This window comes from Dasypus novemcinctus, chromosome 2, assembly GCF_030445035.2.
Source record: "Dasypus novemcinctus isolate mDasNov1 chromosome 2, mDasNov1.1.hap2, whole genome shotgun sequence".
Taxonomy (NCBI): Eukaryota; Metazoa; Chordata; class Mammalia; order Cingulata; family Dasypodidae; genus Dasypus; species Dasypus novemcinctus.
In genome coordinates this window covers 60,505,452-60,523,128 of record NC_080674.1, presented here as the reverse complement: position 1 = coordinate 60,523,128, position 17,677 = coordinate 60,505,452, and the positions used below count along the sequence as shown (strand labels likewise).

Here is a 17,677-nt window from a genome sequence, read left to right as displayed (position 1 = left end):
AAATTGCAATCTGCTATGGAGGTTAAGGGTAGGTTTAGCTAATGCCAGGTTAGAGTTTTATTGAGTGGTACATGAAAGCTTAGGGCCAGAAGTGATTTGCAAAAAAGAGAGGTGGGGGCGGGGGCGGGGAATAATTTATAGTCTATAGTTAGAGAGAAGCAAAAAGAAAGGGAAGGTGAGGAATCTGGCACCAGAGATAGACTTTGAGAGAAAAGCCGAGACAGTTAAAGAGGATAGTTATAAAGCTTTGCTCTGTGGTATGTGAGCTAAAATTATTTCCCTGTATTCTTATAATCTTTAGAAAAGTGATATCCCAATGGGTTATAGAGTTGGATTTATTTTTGGAAAAGATGCAATAAGCTGCTGAATATGGCCTCAAGGTAGTTGTGGGGGGAAAGTCAAGGCCTACTAAATCTGGGTTACATCTGCTTTCAGAAAAAAATTTAGTCATAAATGTGGCTGTCAGAGCCTGATATTTGGTAGTTCCCAAATGCCAGTGCAAAAGACTGTTGCCAGTCCATGATGAAATTTCCATTGGCAGGCTCTGAAATCAGAAATTAGAACAAAATCATGAATCTTTCACAAAGCTAAATTTCTTCATTTACATTAATTATGAATTTGTGTCCTTCCAACATTTTTTTTTGTTTTAATACAGTTTCTTTCATGAAGTAATAGTAACAGTACTTGCTATTTGGATTTTGGGTTTTTAACTGTCCATATTTGAAAAAATAAAGTTGTTGGCCACCATACATTAGTTCCTAAAACATTGTGCTCTATTCTAAATTGCAAAATGCTTGGCAGAAAACTTTTCAATCCTTTTGCCATAATGTGGTTTGTTTTACTGATATTGGATGTAAAAAGATAATGTAAATTTATCTGAATATATAAAAAATAATTTATTTACTTCTCATAATCCCCATGGATTATTCCTGAGTTATTCTTTTCTTTGGTCTTTTAACACTATCACTAAAGCAGAGGCTACATGAAAATATAAATAGGACAATATAATCTCATACAGGTTTGTTGTGAGGATTAAATAATTCAATGAAGACCTTGGAATTGTGCCTGGTATACGGTCAGCACTCCACGTATTGCCATTGGTGATGGTTGATAATGATTCTGTTGAAATTGCTCTTCTTCTGTACACACAGTTTCTCCCATTAGTGTAAGTATTTCGAACCAGATGGCATACTGCTTTATTCAGGTTTACTCTGGGTTAATTGTTGTCCCAAATGAAAACAGGTACAAATTTTATTTTTTAGTAACTCCATGATTTCTACTATTTAATTTTCAATTTTAGAATAATACCATCAATCTCATAAGATGGTTTTTAGAATGAAATGAGAGCATATTGTAAGGTGCTTATACAATGCCTGGCACATGTAGTAAGCACTCAATAATTGTTTGCTTTAAGTAGGTAAGGAAATTGAGGCCCAGGGTGTTTGTGAGTTCCTCAAGGTCATAAGGTAGTTCATGGCTAGTCAGAATTAGAATTCTTGTAGTTATCCCAACCCAGTGTTATTTCCTTTACAGTAAGCTATCTTATCAACTGGCAGCTAATGAAATACTTTCTTATGCTACTAACGTTTGAAATATGGGTGCCTTGCCTCTGCAAGTAAATTGTAAGCATCTCAAAGGCCAAAATCATGGGTCACTGACTTCTTCAACCATAGGCTATAGTAAACAGCACTTGCTATTGTAGGGACTCAGTGTTCATTTGTTAATTATGAGCATTTACTTCACAGCATTCAACCTGAAATTGATTCACGCCATATTTCTCATTTCTTCTTCAGTAGTATAGCATATAAGAACAGCCAGTCATTACAATCCTCTGCAGAAAATTCAAATAGCATAATGTACTACCATCTTCTCTTCCCTCTGTAACTCTCCAGAGAAAAACATGCAATTTGCTACTAGATTTCTGCAATATGAAGAAAATAATTATATTCATCTATACTTTGATTTCATCATATATACAATCTGTATACAGTATTATGCAATCACAAAAGAATTCCAGTATGATTTAGCTTATTGTCATGTAAATTTAGGCATAACCCTGACCACAAATTGATCCCAAACCATAGCAAGTGCCCATAGGGAAAACATAGTAGAATATCTCAAGGATGGGGATTATTTTTAGTTTTGGGCAATAACTTTTAAATAAAGGAGCTCCACTCACAAGGCATAAGTGTCACTATTAACTACATTCATTAGTAAGCTAATATTTGGAGTATATTTTACATGCCTCTATTAAAGAGTATAATAGGCTACTTAGCATTATAAAGTACTACCTAGATTGCCTCTGGAGCTACACTTAAGAGTTAAGCTAGCAGTTGCAAAACAAGCTTAATATGTTTGCCTTTGAGAGGTGTAAGTTCCTTTTTGTCAGTATCTGCAGTTCACATTTCAAGAATTTATCAGCTTTCACAGAAAATGTGCATGCCCTACAAGTTTTAATTTTGCCTTCATTCTCAGGGATGAAGTTAATACCTACATAAGTGAACAGCTGACAACTCTGACTTAGAGGACCAGATGGGCTGATTTGTCTTTCTGTAGGCTTATAACCCTTGAGCCTGTTGTTATCTAGTCCCCAGAGACTCCCCATCTTTCTGTTTCTAAGATGCATAATCAGGAATTCATCTCCTGTTTAGGTGTGGATCAGGAAGGGGTCTTACGTTAAGAGAGAAGTGGAGAACTTGTTAAGCCTTCCAGATTCAAAGGACTATGAAGTGCTCTCCATATGGAAATTCAGGAAGAACCGAACAGTTCTATTCCCTTGAGAAAATCACACTTTAAGACGACTTGAAAATGGCCAAATTTAATAACATAACAACCAGTTTTGAAGTTTGCTGGCATATGATTCTCCTCTAGAAAGTCTTGGTTTCCAGCTCCAGCTCATTAACCACAAATAGAATCTACTAAGCCTTATCAGGAGCCTGGCATTTTGTTTGAGAATAAAAACTTTTCTGCTTGAAAACTAGGGCAAAACTCAGTTACATATCAACTGGGATATGAGAGAAAGAGGATACAAAGAAAGTTATTGCATTATAAATATTTTGAAGAAGTGAGACTTTCCAATTGGCCAAAATAAATATCAGGATGTAACACTCCAGTGAAAGGAGACCCAGTTTACAAAATGTAGCAATGAATTGTGGGTCCATTATGTTTGATACTATGGTCAACCATTCATTTAGATGAGAATCGCTAGGATGCAAGTAGTATTTTGCCAATTTAAAAGTGCTTTCCCTGAATTAGTTTTAATATTAGCTGACTTAGGGTAAGTGAGGAACTGGGTCTGGTAATAGTTGGGCAAAATCAGCCAGTCATTATACCCTAGCATTTGTGACTCCACAACTAGGTGTAAATGGCTTCCATGTTTGAATGGTTTTCTTTAAATGTTATGGAAGACCAGTTCCCTTTCTTCAAATCATAGCATGTTGAAAATGTAACATAATTCATGAAGTATTTTGATCTAATGTCCTGGCTTGGGAATGATCTCTTGCCTTACAAATGTTTGGTTCTTCTCTTACTCCTTGTTCATCTAAGGCATGGTGGGTGTTAAAACTCCTTTGGCTACTTGGAAGCAAGAAGCCAATTCCCAAATTGCTGCAGTAATTGCTGAATGTGGGATATGAGTTCCAATTTCAACCTAATTCATTATATTCTGCCACAGTCTGTGGTAGGTTGCTTACCCATCCACTGTGCCAGTTTCATTATCTGTAATCTGAGGCTAGTAGAAGCAAAAGCTTGCCTGAGCTTCAGTGCTTGGATGGCAGACAGGGCAGACTTAGATGCATCAGCCAAAATGAACATTACTAACCAAAATGCTGCACCATACCTGCTCTATGGCCATCTGCAGTGTGGAAGGCAGCTGAGACAGGCATCAGTTTGTTCAGGGGAACACACACTGAGACCTTCTGAGCTGTTCCTCATCATTTTCACTTGAATATTAAAAGTGGCTATTTTGCAAGACCATCAGCCTTGGATTTGAATTCTGCAGGACTAGGTGATCAACGGCTTAGTGCTACATATCACCCAGAAAGAATTTACATTACAAATAGCCTCACCAAACCAACTTTGGTGCAGTGGGAATGGGAAGAGGGGTGGTAATTTTTAATAAAGAAGTCTAAGAACCAGTTTGCCCCAAACCTGGAAATGACTTATTACAGTAGTCCCTGATGCCACTTGACCACTTTTCCTTCCTTATCATTACTCTATTGACATTAGGCTTTGCATCATGGTTCTACATGGAAGAAGATGCTTTTCTTTAACATTTTATCTAGGCCTCCATTGGAGTCTATGGTACTGTACACAAATTATAGAAAGGAGAATTAAAGCAACAATTGTGTAAAGCAATAGTAGAGAAGGAAGAGAAACAAGGTGAATTTCCATGCCCAATTTTAGTTGAAAATAAATTGTTCATCTCTCTGTCTCAATTACTATCTAGAAATGAAATATCCTAAGATTAAAGAATCTTAGATCTTCATTGGATCCTGCCCCCTTTAAGCTCGGCCTTTAAGGAAAACATCCCAAATCCCAAACAGTTATTTGAATTCTGTAATAAAAGGCTGGGCTGTGATCCAAAGTGTTTTCAATATTTTTCTAGTAGATTTTTAGTGAATTGTAATGAGAAGCATTTTATTCAAATGTCATTTCATCTTTTAATGTTTTAGTCAACAGCAAATTATATTCTTTTCTGATATACTCCTCACAAAGTGGTAGTAGAGATTGTGGCAAATTGCCACTTCAACCATTTATTCTTCAGTGATGCAATACTGAATACATGGAAACTGGGAAAATTTAACTAAAGTACATCTGTAGACTTTCAAAAGAAGCAACAGAGGAAACTGGAATGGTAATAAGAATGAAATTATATTACTTGTCAAAAGAAATTCAAATATTCCAGAAAAATTTCCACCTCAGCATTTTAATAGATCTGGGTACATATGTTTTATAACAACCTGGTAGTCCAAAGTATTTATATATACCTAACATAGTCTATATTCTTTATGGAATTTTAAGTCAAACACACCTGGGTTCAAATCCTGAGAAGGCTATGGGAAAAAGAAGGTTAAGAGTGAGGGAGAATGAGAAGGAGGAAGAGAGGCAGGAAGAGTGGGAGAAAAGATGGATGGGAAGGAGAAAAGAAGATGTGAGGGGAGGGAGAAAAAGAAATACCTCAAGCCCAAGAAGGGTTATCTCACAAATGGTGTGGAAAGTTGTCTTCATCTCCACTGAGTAAAGAGGGAATTGCAATGTGATCAGAAAGGAGATAAACCGAGACAAAATCTTAATGCAGGAATTTCCTGAAACTGAAATGTGTTAAAAACTGGAATAAGTAGGAGAGGGAGGCTATACATCTACCCAAAGGGATATAAAAATAGGATAGCTTCTCACCTCTCTTGGATAGATCAGGTACAGAATCTATTAAAACAAGAAGGTAGACGCAAGGCAGTTTCTAATCTTCCATACTTTGCACCATGACATTAAGTTTAACGCTTTTCTAATTTTCCCTGAGGTCAGCCAAATTCTATGGCAGGAAAGCACATGCTCCCTAGACCCTTTGGGGTTCTTTCTGGAATGTGCCCCATGGGTACACGTTTTAAAAGTTTCCTACTGTTATATCTGCATGTTATTGATTTGTCTCCAAGTAACCCTCCCTCCCTGCATTTCCTCATTTGCCATTCATTTTCTTACTCTCCTTAGTTCATCACAATAGTCTCTGGTCTACCACACAAGTGCCTCTAGGGCTCTGCTCTAACTGTACATTTGTTGTTATTACAATGTGGCTATTTGGATATTATAAAATGATAATGCTTAGAATTCTGCAACATCATTCCTTAGGGGCAGGGGCCAATTAAAACACCTGAGAAGGGACCAGAGTTCAGAACCAGATTGAGGCAGACGTTCAGCTTTCACTTGGGTTGGTCCATTTTTTTGTGCTGTAACACATGAGCCAAGTATGTCCCTCAGAGAAGAGTTGAGTAATCACTGGGGCAACACAGCATTTTAAAGAGGGAAAATGACAGGCAGGGGTAGATGTCTTAGTTCTCAAAGAAGCAATGATGCTTCATATATGGCAAGGGGCCAAAGAGTCACACATGAGACTAAGAGGACTGGCATCTGAACTATAGGTGAAGCTCTCTTCCATGAATAATATAGTCAGCCTTCACAGTAAGCCAAAAACATGGCTCAAAAAGGAAAATGTGGGTCAAGGTTCAGTGCAGAGATTTCAGAAGGGGGAAAAGGGATAATCTGTGATTTTAACTTGGTTGGGATTTCTCTTGGTGCATTTGTTGTTGGTAGTATAGCAGAGGGGGGTAAGCACATCTGTTGATAATTGTTCTATAGTCAAATTGGGCAGAGTTTAAATTGTGGCTCTACCCCTCATTAGCTACATCTCCTGGGACAAATCACTTGCTCTCACTGAGCCTCAGTTTCCTCATCTGTAAGGAAGGATAATAATAATATCTACCCACAGAAACCTTAACCTTTCTCTTCTCTGTCTTCAACATCTTCCTCTCTCTACTAGATCCTTCACAAAAGAATCAAAATATACTCAGATATCTTGTCTTAAGAAAAAAAAAAATCTCTTGCCCCCTCCATTCACTTCTTCCTATATTATAGGGTTTCTGTTGACATTTGGGGCTGGATAATCCTTTGTTGTGAGGGCTGTTTTGTGCATTGTAGGGTGATAAGCAGCATCCTTGGCCTGTACCTGTGAGAGCACCCCTCCAGTTGTGACAATCAGAAATGTCTCCAGACATTACCAAATGTCCCCTGGGGGACAAAATCATTCCAGTTGAGAATGGCAGCTCTAGTTACTGCCTCATCTCTCTTTTCCCTCCCAAAGCCACACTTCTGCACAGTTTCCACCATTCGCACTGTCTCTATTGCCTTACTTCCCTATCACTCCTTAACCTATGCTACTCTCTCTTTTCCCTATTTTACTAAGAACACTGTTCTTATTTACCTTTGATACCCTGAAATACAAAACACATTTCAAATCCTTATTTGATCTCAGCAGAATTCAGTGCTTCTACTATCTCCACCTTCAAATACTTTCTTCTTTTGGCTTTTCTGACACCAATTTCTCTTGGCCTGTTCTGTGAAGTCTGGGATGCGTGGGACAGCTGGGGCCTGACTCTCCATCCTCAGAAGAGGGGTACCCAGCAATGAGAGAGGACAAGCCTCAAAGAGTAAGCACTTTTCAAGCTTCTGCTTATATCACATTTGCTAGCAATCTCTTGGCCAAAGCACAGAGTCAGATGGGAGCAGACTACCAAAAGCAAAGATACAGGGAGGGTTTAAGGCAGCCAACTTGCAAACGATCTGTCACACTCTCTAAATGTTGAAGTCCCTCAAGTCATAGGTCCACTTATCTCTCTCTAGTTGATCTTCCCATACCCAGGTTCAATTCCCTACCATGTCGACAGGACTCACACACTTTATCTTTAACTCTGACCTTCTCCCTGAACTCCAGACCTATGAACCAACCACCTCTGTAAAATCTCCTTTCATATGTCTCAAAGGCACCTTCCATTAATACATCCAAAAATTAACTCCCTCTAGCCATTAGGGTTCCCAATTTCAGTGAGTGGTACCATCAGACATCTGGTTACCAAAAACAAACAAACCAATGAACAAAAATCTAATAGAAATATTTTACCTCTCCCTCTTTGTCACCTTATCATATTCAAAAGGATGTCTTCTAAATACCTCTCCTATGTGTCCTTTTTCCAGCTCCACCACCAGTATTCTTGCTTGATCTGTCATTATCATTCCCCTGGGCTACTGAAAAAGCCTCCTAAAGGATGCCAGAGTATAAAATCTGGCTTCCTTTCAACCCAATCTCTACACTGTGGCAGAAAGAAATCCTTTAAAATTCAAATCTAGTCATATGTGCTCCCTGTCTATGGAGATCATAGGAAAGAAACCTGTACCTGAAGTTTTAGTGCTAGCAACAACTAAGCCTCATTCCTGCCTGCCTGTCACCTGCTGGAGCTCTGAGAGGAAGTTCAGCCCCACCACCCCAACCTTGCAAGTGCATGTGCCCTCTCTCTGCCTCTCCCAAATTTCACACCAGGCAGGTGCTATGAGAGTCTTCTTTGTAAAACACCTGCTCACTTGCTACTCTCTCTCTGTCTTTTTCTGCTCTGAACCTCCTCCCACAGAGCCATCCTCTACCCCTCATCCTATGTGCATTATAGGATGTGCATTATATGCATTATATGTGCATTAGCTATGTGCATTATAAATCTCTCTTTGATCATACCAAGGAATTAATGCCATGAATTAACCTAACTTTGGGAGGGGCCTTCCCCGATTCACAGTGAAGTTGCAGCAATACACCCCACCTCCATCTTTAAATTCTTCCATTTCAGTTCCATTTGCTCTTAGATTAAAGTCCACAATCCTTAACTTAGCCTGAAGCTCCGCATGGCCTGACTTCCTTTCACTGGGTTTCCTTCCCTGCTTCCCACTGCTTAAGAACATGTCTACAGGCTGTACCCTCTTTGAAATGCTCTTTTCTCTCCCGGTTCATGCTACACCACTTAGTTACCTACCCTAGCTATTTAGTCTATATTAAAATCACTTTCCCCAAATGGCCTTCCTATACACACACCCTCAACCCTTCCAACTAGGTCAGATGTACTTTTATTCAGTGAATTATGATCACCATAATGGCAGAGGCTTATTTGTTTTGCACACCAATATATATGCCTCAGTGCTCAGGCTATTGGCTGGCTCACAGTAGAGGCTCTGGTAAATTTTTGAATACAGAATAAATAAAGACCCTTGATGATATATAATATAAAAAATACTATAATAGTTAGGATAGGCTAGGTTCTGCCGTCATAACACCTCCCACAAAACGTGCACATACTCATTTCAATGGCTTAACACAAGGTTTGACTTCTCACTCACACTACATTTCTTCTCACTCACACTACATTGTGCTTTAGTGCAGTCCTCTTCTCCACGTCATCTTTACTCTGGAACCCAGGCTGAGGGACTAAGATGGATGAAACCTGAACTATAGTTGAAGCTCCTCTTCCCCATAGTTAGCCTTAAAAGTAAGCCCTCATTTAATAGCATTGTCTTTAAGACTCTACTTCTCAATCAAACTTGGTCTGGATTTCCAGCTCTGTCTCTCATAAGGTGTATGAACTTGCGTGCAGTCTATTAACTTCTTTAAGCCTCAGTATTTATATCTGTAAATGGAGAGAATAACTGTGTGCCTGTGTCTTTGGAATGTTGTGGGGATCAATAAGATAATGCATGTGAATATATCTGGCATAGTTAGCATTCCATATATGCTTTTTACTGTAATCAGTGAAAAAGAGCTTTTCCTCTTTTGCATTATTTAAGGAAGAAATTGTCTACTTCAGGAATCCTTGAACTACTTGGAGCAACAAATAATAGCAATTTCTCCTCAAATTTTGGTTTCTAAATATTTCCTTCCCAAGCTGTTCTTGTCTTTGTTTTGTAATTACAAGATCTCTGCATTACATATTTTACTTTTGTTTAATATTTGCCTTTAATGTCCATCTCACCATCATGATGTCAGTGCTGCATTACGAACTCTAAAGAGTAGGGGCCATGCCCCTTAAACGTGATTTGAAAATAATGGTTACAAGACTCAGTGTGCCTACTGCTTTTGTAATGAAACTGAAGACTGGAGAGACGTGATTTTCCCACTGCTGCTGAGTAATAGACCTAGGAACTTAAACCCTGGGAACTAAAGCATAACCTGGTTATTGGTTCTCAGTGTGAAGTCAGGAATCTATAAATACACTGTTGAAAATATCAGTGGTCACACGCTTCCTTAAGCTGACTTAACAGAAAGAATAATACTGTCTACTCCAGTACTTCTCAAACTTTAATGAATGACTCAACTGGAGATCTTGTTTAAAATGCAGGTTCTGATTCAGTAAGTCTCTGATGAGCCTGGAATTCTGCATCTAACTAGCTCCCAGGTGATACTGAGTCTGTTGGTTCTCAGACCAGTCTTTTAGTGACAAGGATGTAGGTAATTTTAGCAATAGTGACTCTGAGGATTCTTTGTATTATTCGTTTCATTTATGCGTCCATTTTCATATTTGCTGTATTAGTCTGCCAAAAGGATGCCAATGCAAAGTACCAGAAATTTGCCGGCTTTTATAAAGGGTATCTATTTGGGGTAAAAGCTTACAGTTACAAGGCCATAAAAAGTCCACCCCAAGGTTGCTTTCTCACTAAAGTCAGTTGCCATGTGTTGAAGCAGGATGGTCACCGATCTCTGGCTGGTCTCTTCCTTCCTCTGGGCTTCCTCTTCCTCTTGGGGCTCCATGGTGCAGCCTCTGGAGGCTTTGTGCTTAAGTGAAGTCCGCTTTCTCCTGGCACTGGGCTTCTTTCCGGGCCTCCTAAATCAGTCTGGGTTTTTCTGCTTTCTTTCGAATTTCAGCTGGAAGCTATCAGGCAAATTGACTCATCTTTCCCCGGGGCTTCAGCTGTTTGAGCCTTCTTTCTGTCACATGGCGGGATCGAAATTGACAGAGCTCTCTCTTCCAGTCTGTCTGTCTGTGTGAGTGTGCATTTATATCAGATCCAGCAAGGGGGTGGGGATTCAACTTGAGTCACACCCATTAACATAGTCAAATCAAAATCCCTAATCTTAACAGGTAATCTAATTAAAGACACCTCAGCTGAATTTAATGCAATCAAAGGGTACTGTACCCAGAGGAATAGAATTAGCTTACAAATACAATCTTTCTCTTTTGGGAATTCATAAAATAATCTCAAACTGTCACATTTGCTAAATGCATTCTAGATGAAAGACTTTTCTCTTTCTAATATAAATGGGGGAAAGATCAAATGCCAACTTGGAAAGACTTGAATTGGACACATTTTAAACTGAAATGCCTCACTTAGTTTCTCCATATGTTGTATATTTCTAAATCATTTATACTGGCTTCATTTTCCATCTCATTTACATAAAACGGGAAAGTAGCAATCCTTGAATTTATTTATTTTTTGGTCCTCAGCTTTCTTAATACATTCAATCACTTCTCCTTCCTGAACAGCTCTCCTAACCCACATTGTTTCAAGTTTCTACTTCTCAGTCCTTAAATCACACCTGAGCCTTACAAGATGTCACCTCTTCATCTTTCGTACTCTCTCCTTGGAAACTCCCATCCACTGCCCCAGATTTAATCATTACTTCAGCGCTTTGGAATCACTCCTGGATTAATATCTTTTCTCCTGAAAATTTTTCTAAGACTTAGTCTTGCATGTCTAATGAATTGCCTCAACATGTTGAAAACCCAGCTACTCAGATGTAGATGTCCAGACAGCAGTCCATCTGCCCGCATTCATCAGGTATGTTTATTCCCTCTCCCAACACCACCGGTGCAATAAATCCCCACCTCCTAATTCTGGTTCTGAAAACCCTCCTTTCTCTAACTTCAACCTTCTTTTCTACCTAGATCTTTCATTGCTTTTAAATATGTGGCTGAGTTAAGTTAGTTTGTGAATCCCCCTCCATTTCCAGAACATACACTGAAGTTCACAGCCTATATGCAATTATTTTGCAGTGAACAGAAAGCCCTTCCATCAATCTTTGCTTATAAAAATCCTACATATCTCCAGAGGACTACATTAAATGCTATATCCTTTGTGGTATATTTTCTATCCTCCTGAGGAGTGACAGGGATTCCTGTCTCCTCTGTTATAATGTATATTCTGTGTTATGTGGATGGCATCTCATATCATGCTCCATATTATAGATCCATGTGTGTGCCATCTGGATGTTTCCAAGTCCTCCAGCTTTCTGGGGTCACTGCTTTCTTTAACATACGAAGAAAATGGTTCAAATTGCCACCCCTTGAGATAAGAAGATCTGATATTCCCCTCCTCCCTTTCAAGGGTTACTTTCTTCTGCAACGTTTGTTGAGAGGGATAGCTGCTGCATGTCTGTTCTGAGTGAAGTTGCTCCACAGTCCTTTTCTCCACACTTACCTGGCTCCTGACAGCTGCTTCTAACTTGGCCTTGGGACTCTGCTTTCTACCTGCTGGCCACTCTCCAGAACTGCTGGATTCCAGCTCCTTTCCATTTTTCCTCAAAGCAGAGTAAAAGAAGGCTATGGTTGGTAATTGCATTTTACTGAAAGTTTTGGGGTAACCGAAGCTATTTACAGTACAAACAGGTATCTACTGGAATTTGAACAATTGAGTGAGGTTCTCAAATGCTTTTCAGACACTTCCCCTCACAGCGAATTTCTCTCTGACCAAGTGGACAGGTTCATAGCCCTCACAAAAGCCAGAGTTCAACTCCATTTCCTTCTTTAGGCATGATATTTTAGCTTTTTTGTTGTTGTATAGCCATTGCCTGTCTAGATTTATATATTTAAAAAGGCTAACCTTCCACAATCAAATAGCTTTATAAGTGTTTTCCTAGCACCATAACAGTTCTGTCCTTGAGAGGAATTCTGCAGTCCTACAGTTGTGTTGAGTCAACCAGCTCAAAATATAACGAATTTTCATAATCACAACAAGATGAGACAGGAACGATTATTATCTGCTTATTTTTGAAAGTATATCTTTTTTTTTTTTTTCTTGCTGGGCTGATAACTTATCTAGAGAATATAGCTCCAAACATTTTATTCTTCACAAAATGGAAAAACAAACACACACACACACATACACACACACACAGAGTTCATATTAGTCCACTCTGTATGAATTAGATAACTTTGAGTAAGTTGTTTTCCTTGGTAATCCTCAATTTTCTGATCTACAAAATGAGTTTTATAATATTTACCTCATAAGTGTGTGGTTTCAGATAATTTCTATAAAAGCATTTATCCTGGCACCCAGTAGGAACCCAACTGCAAAAGGATATTCCAGGAAGTTTTATGAAACTTCGAGATGGATGCAATGTTATTTTTATTGTAGAATCCCAAAAAGCTATTTGAAACTATGATTTTCCTTTCTCCATTGAACTGTGTTTACTCTGGAGACAGTTCCATAGTGTTCTGCCCTGAATGGAAAAGATAGGAAATCACGACTTTCAAACTTTGAGTGTTAAAAGTAAATGACACATTAGTTTAGAGACACATCAGTAATTATGGAAGTATTCTTCTCAAATTGTAATGTTTTCCTCTGCTTTAGTGCTAGAATCAAAACTGCTGAATTAATCTAAACAGGGTCAGGACTTTAGATGGGAGAAAAATGACTTGAATTTGAGGTATTATGTGTGTAGTACAAAATGTTCCAGCTACAAATATCCTGAATCCTGTTTAAGAGCAAACAGTGCAGGGAATCTGATACCCACCTGCAAACTGCCAACTCTCTACTTAGCAATTTTTTGATCTGGGGCACATTACTTAACCCTACTCTGCTTCAGTGTCCCCATCTCTAAAGTGGGCATATACATGGTAGTTACTTCATAATTTGTTAAGGTTAAATGTGATGATGCATATTAAGCTTTTAAACAGTACCTGACATATAGTAAATTGCTAGTAAATATTAACTCCCACTATTATTCCTCATAGACTCCCTCTGACTCATTAGGTGGAAGTGCCTGGTTAGCAATGACCATAGCATATTTATTTCTTTGATTATATACAAATTATCTGTAGAGTTGAACTGCATTTTCTTCTATTATATTATCATGAAAATTAATAATGGCTATGCTTTTAATAGTTGTGTTACCTAAATGTGGATGGTTTCAAAAAGTAGCATAGCTTTTAATGCTATAATTTAAAATGTATAGCAAAATCAGAAAAACATGTAAACCACATTAATCAGCATACAGAAATTTTTATAACTTTTTATTTTACATATTTTATATAACAAAAGAAGGCTAAATAAACATTAATTTTTAGAATCTCATCAGGGAAAGGTCATAAGCATCATTTAGAGTTTGAAATTTGCATATATAAACATGTCAGTAGGCAAACTCATCTAATACTCTCTTCTTGAAAAGTATTGCACAGATTAAAGTTCATATTTCCATAAGAATGTCTAATTTGTGAATGGTAAAATAAATGTGGAACATTTCATCTTACTGCAATTTTTCTTTTCCTTAAAAGCCTTTTTTCAAAAGGGAGAGCAATATTAAGACTACCTGAAATATCGGAAATCCTCACATTTGTTATTGCAATACTGTGATCCTGAAATATGTATATATTTACATTTATCTTTCTTACCTGGAACATAGAACTGCCAGTATTTTACCACACTAAATGAAGGTTTGTTTAATCATACTTCTGCAAATTATTGTTCAAAACCGTCATCTCTTTCATTGACACTCAGAATAATTCCTGCTTCTCCCTCTGAATGCCACACCACATGGCCTCCTCTCCTTGAGGAGGGCACCTACTCTGCCTGAATTTCTCTCCTTCTCCCGGCCACAGACACTACTGCAAGAGCGCAGATTCCAGCCTGAGCTTGGTTCTGTTGGGCTAAGGTTGGCTATACTGTGGCTGATAATACAGTAGGCATGAAAGCCACATTTTTCCTGCAATATTTCTGTTGCCCAAACTTTCATTTGGACCCCCATGCAAAGATAGTTAGAACTTCCCTATACAGTTCAAAGAATGCTTCTTTGAAAAGATGCATTTTCCCAGGGAAGAGGTGTCCAATCTTATTGTAGTCTAGTTTGGCTTGTATAGTAACTGAATCTAGATTCAGATCCACTGATAGTCCACCAAAATGCTATTAGAGAAATCATCTCACAATATGACAGAAATAAATACGTGTAGGAAGCGGTCATAGAAGAAAACATTCACACATGACTACCAAGTACCCATGCACGTACTTAAATTCATTCACATTTTCAGACAAAATAACATTTTGGGGGTAAAAACAATAAAGAGAACATACCATCTAACTTTTTGGCTTTTAGGGAATGATAAGGAAACCAATTTTGAACAATGAAAAACGTGTAGATAGAAATCACCTTAAACTTTTCAAAAGTTTTGAAACAAAATGTACTTAAAAAATAGAATCGACATGAAATGGGTATAAAGATAGAATGTTTTGACATGCAAAGGAATCGGCCTAGAAAAAAGAAATATAAGTTAACCATAAATGGTTATTTCTGTAGATAGAAAAGGTGTAGATAGGTACCTGGGGGATTGCTTAGACCAATGTTATAAATTATCTGAGGAAAGAGAAGATACAGTAAAATGTCTAATTCTACAGTATTATACTTTTCTGGGCTGCAGTAAGCCAAGCTGATAAGAACACATGCTAAGAGTTTTAAAAAGAGAATCATTTCTAGGTGTGTATGAGCAAAATTAATGCTTTGCACCTGGTAATAAGTCAATTTTATTGTCTTATATATATGATGGTCTTTAAGTTTATTTATATTTTATGACCCAGAAAAGGAATCTTTTTTAAGCTCTTTTACTGTAGCTAAAATGTTAATGTCCACTAAGTTAACTGATTTACCGTGTTCCCTTTTGAGGATGGTGACTGGAAAATTGAACAGAGTGTTTGATCTACTATAGAGAGAATGGAGCATTTTTAAGGACTGTAGCCTTGAGGTTTTCAAAAGTTATAAGGAAAAATAAAGAGACAGACAGAACATTTCCAGTCATAGAATGGAAGCTCTGTTGCCCAGTATCAATCCCTTATTTTTTTCTTTTTCATCCTTTTGCAAGACAATTTAGAGGCCCAAGGGAATGGAGAAGGTGACCAAAAGATTGATGCCATTATTTACTTCCTTTATTACTTCCAACTCAAAGCTCAAAACTTTAGAACCTCCCTCTCCATCAACTGCTTATGTATCTCAAGAATGGTTCTTAGAGGAGGATTTCATATCTGTCTATTGATTTTTAATATCTGGCCTTGATGCATGTTTACTAAGTCCCCTGAGTGAACTTCTGGCCAACTCAGGACCTGGATCAGCTCAAGCAATCTGGCCCTGAGGCCTCCACGCATTCACTTTGATCAAACTCCATGCTCATTTTGCAGCCACATTCGTGTTACCAGTGCTCAAATCATGCAGGCTTCACAGCTTTGTCAACTGATTCAAATCCACTGAGCATTAATCAGTCTGAAAATTTACTTTTATACCAAGCACATAAACAAAGTGAAATACAATTTAAGGAATCAGCTCATAACATTTACAATTAAATTCATTAATCAAGGTAGTTTATGGAAATTCCTTATGCCAACTGTAAACTTCATAAATATTCAAGCAGCGTGAACTAGACAATAACAATTCTTAATAATAAATATTTCAACTTGGTGGCTATATGTCATTACGAGAAATGTAGAACACTCACATCTACTGGCTTGTCTTGAAACTTTTTTAATGATGCATATTATCAAAACAAATTTTTGTTTTGGTGACATTTCTATTTCCATATGTTCTCCATTTATCTACCTGTCCAGATTTACACACCTTGATACTAACTAGCACCTGTACCTGAATTTGGGAAGCAGTACTCAAATCAAACCAAGTCAGGCTGTCATAAAGGGGAAAATAGCAAGTTCAAAGATTTCGAATTAATAGACTTGGACAATATGCTTTGTTAATGTTCTCACTCACATGTGCCTTCTTAAAATCTGATAATTTACTTATATCTTCTTTGGTATATACAAAAATAACCACGCTGGTGTTTTCATACTATACTGTGATTTAATTAGCCTGGTTGCCAAATTGCATTCTATTATAAGAATTTCATTGAAAAAGATAGAGTTTACCATATTCATACTATATGTTTTTAAATTTATTGAAGTATATCACTCATACATAAGCATACATAAACAATAAGTATTTGGTAATAGTTGTGAACTTACAAAACTAACATAAGTAACATAATACAGGAGTCTCATACCTCACCCTACCATCAATACCTTGCATTGTCGTGAAAAATGTTTAAGAAATGATTAAGGAGCATCCTCAAAATATTAATATTACTACTAACCAAAGTATTCTTCCCTCAACCCTCCTTATTATTATTTTTTATATAATTTTTACATGAACATACATAAACAGTAAGTGTATAGTAAAAGTTGTGAACTTACAAAGCAAACATGCACAACATCATACAGGAGTCCCATACATCAACCCATCACCAACACCTTGCGTGTGAAGCATTTATTATAAATTATGAAAGAATATTGTCAAAATCTTACCACTAACTCTAGTCCTTATCTTACATTTGGTATATTTTCTCCCCCAATCCACCCTATTATTATTTTTAAAACATATTTTTATGACAGAAGCTGTAAACTTACAAAACAATCATACACATCTGCAGAATTCCCAAACAACACACCTCTATCACAACACCACACCATGGTGGAATATTTGTTACAGATTATGAGATAGCCTCCAATTATTACCAGGTCCATAGCTTACATTTGGCACACATACTCCGTACTCCTTCACTATCAACATGGTACATCTTTGGAATTGATGCATGAATATTACGTTATTACTGTTAAACACAGTCCATGGGTCTCCCCAATTGTATTTTTCCCATGCTTCTTGTAGCAGTTTGATAGGTTATGAATTCCAAAAATAGTTATTGGATTATGTTTGTAATCTGGTCTGTACCTAGGTGTGGTTGAGTTATGATTGGAGCTTTGATTGGGTCATGTAATTAGGGCATTGAGTCCCACCCCTTGGTGGGTGAGGACTCACAGACAAAAGGCACAGCAAAGGACAGAGTTGAGG

The 17,677-nt window shown here is 37.6% G+C and overlaps 1 protein-coding gene across 2 annotated transcripts in view; it reads left to right on the top strand.

Moving 5' to 3' along the window:
- PDE4D (phosphodiesterase 4D) overlaps positions 1 to 17,677 on the top strand; it is a 1,544,760-nt gene that overhangs the window by 539,763 nt on the left and 987,320 nt on the right. The window lies entirely within an intron of this gene.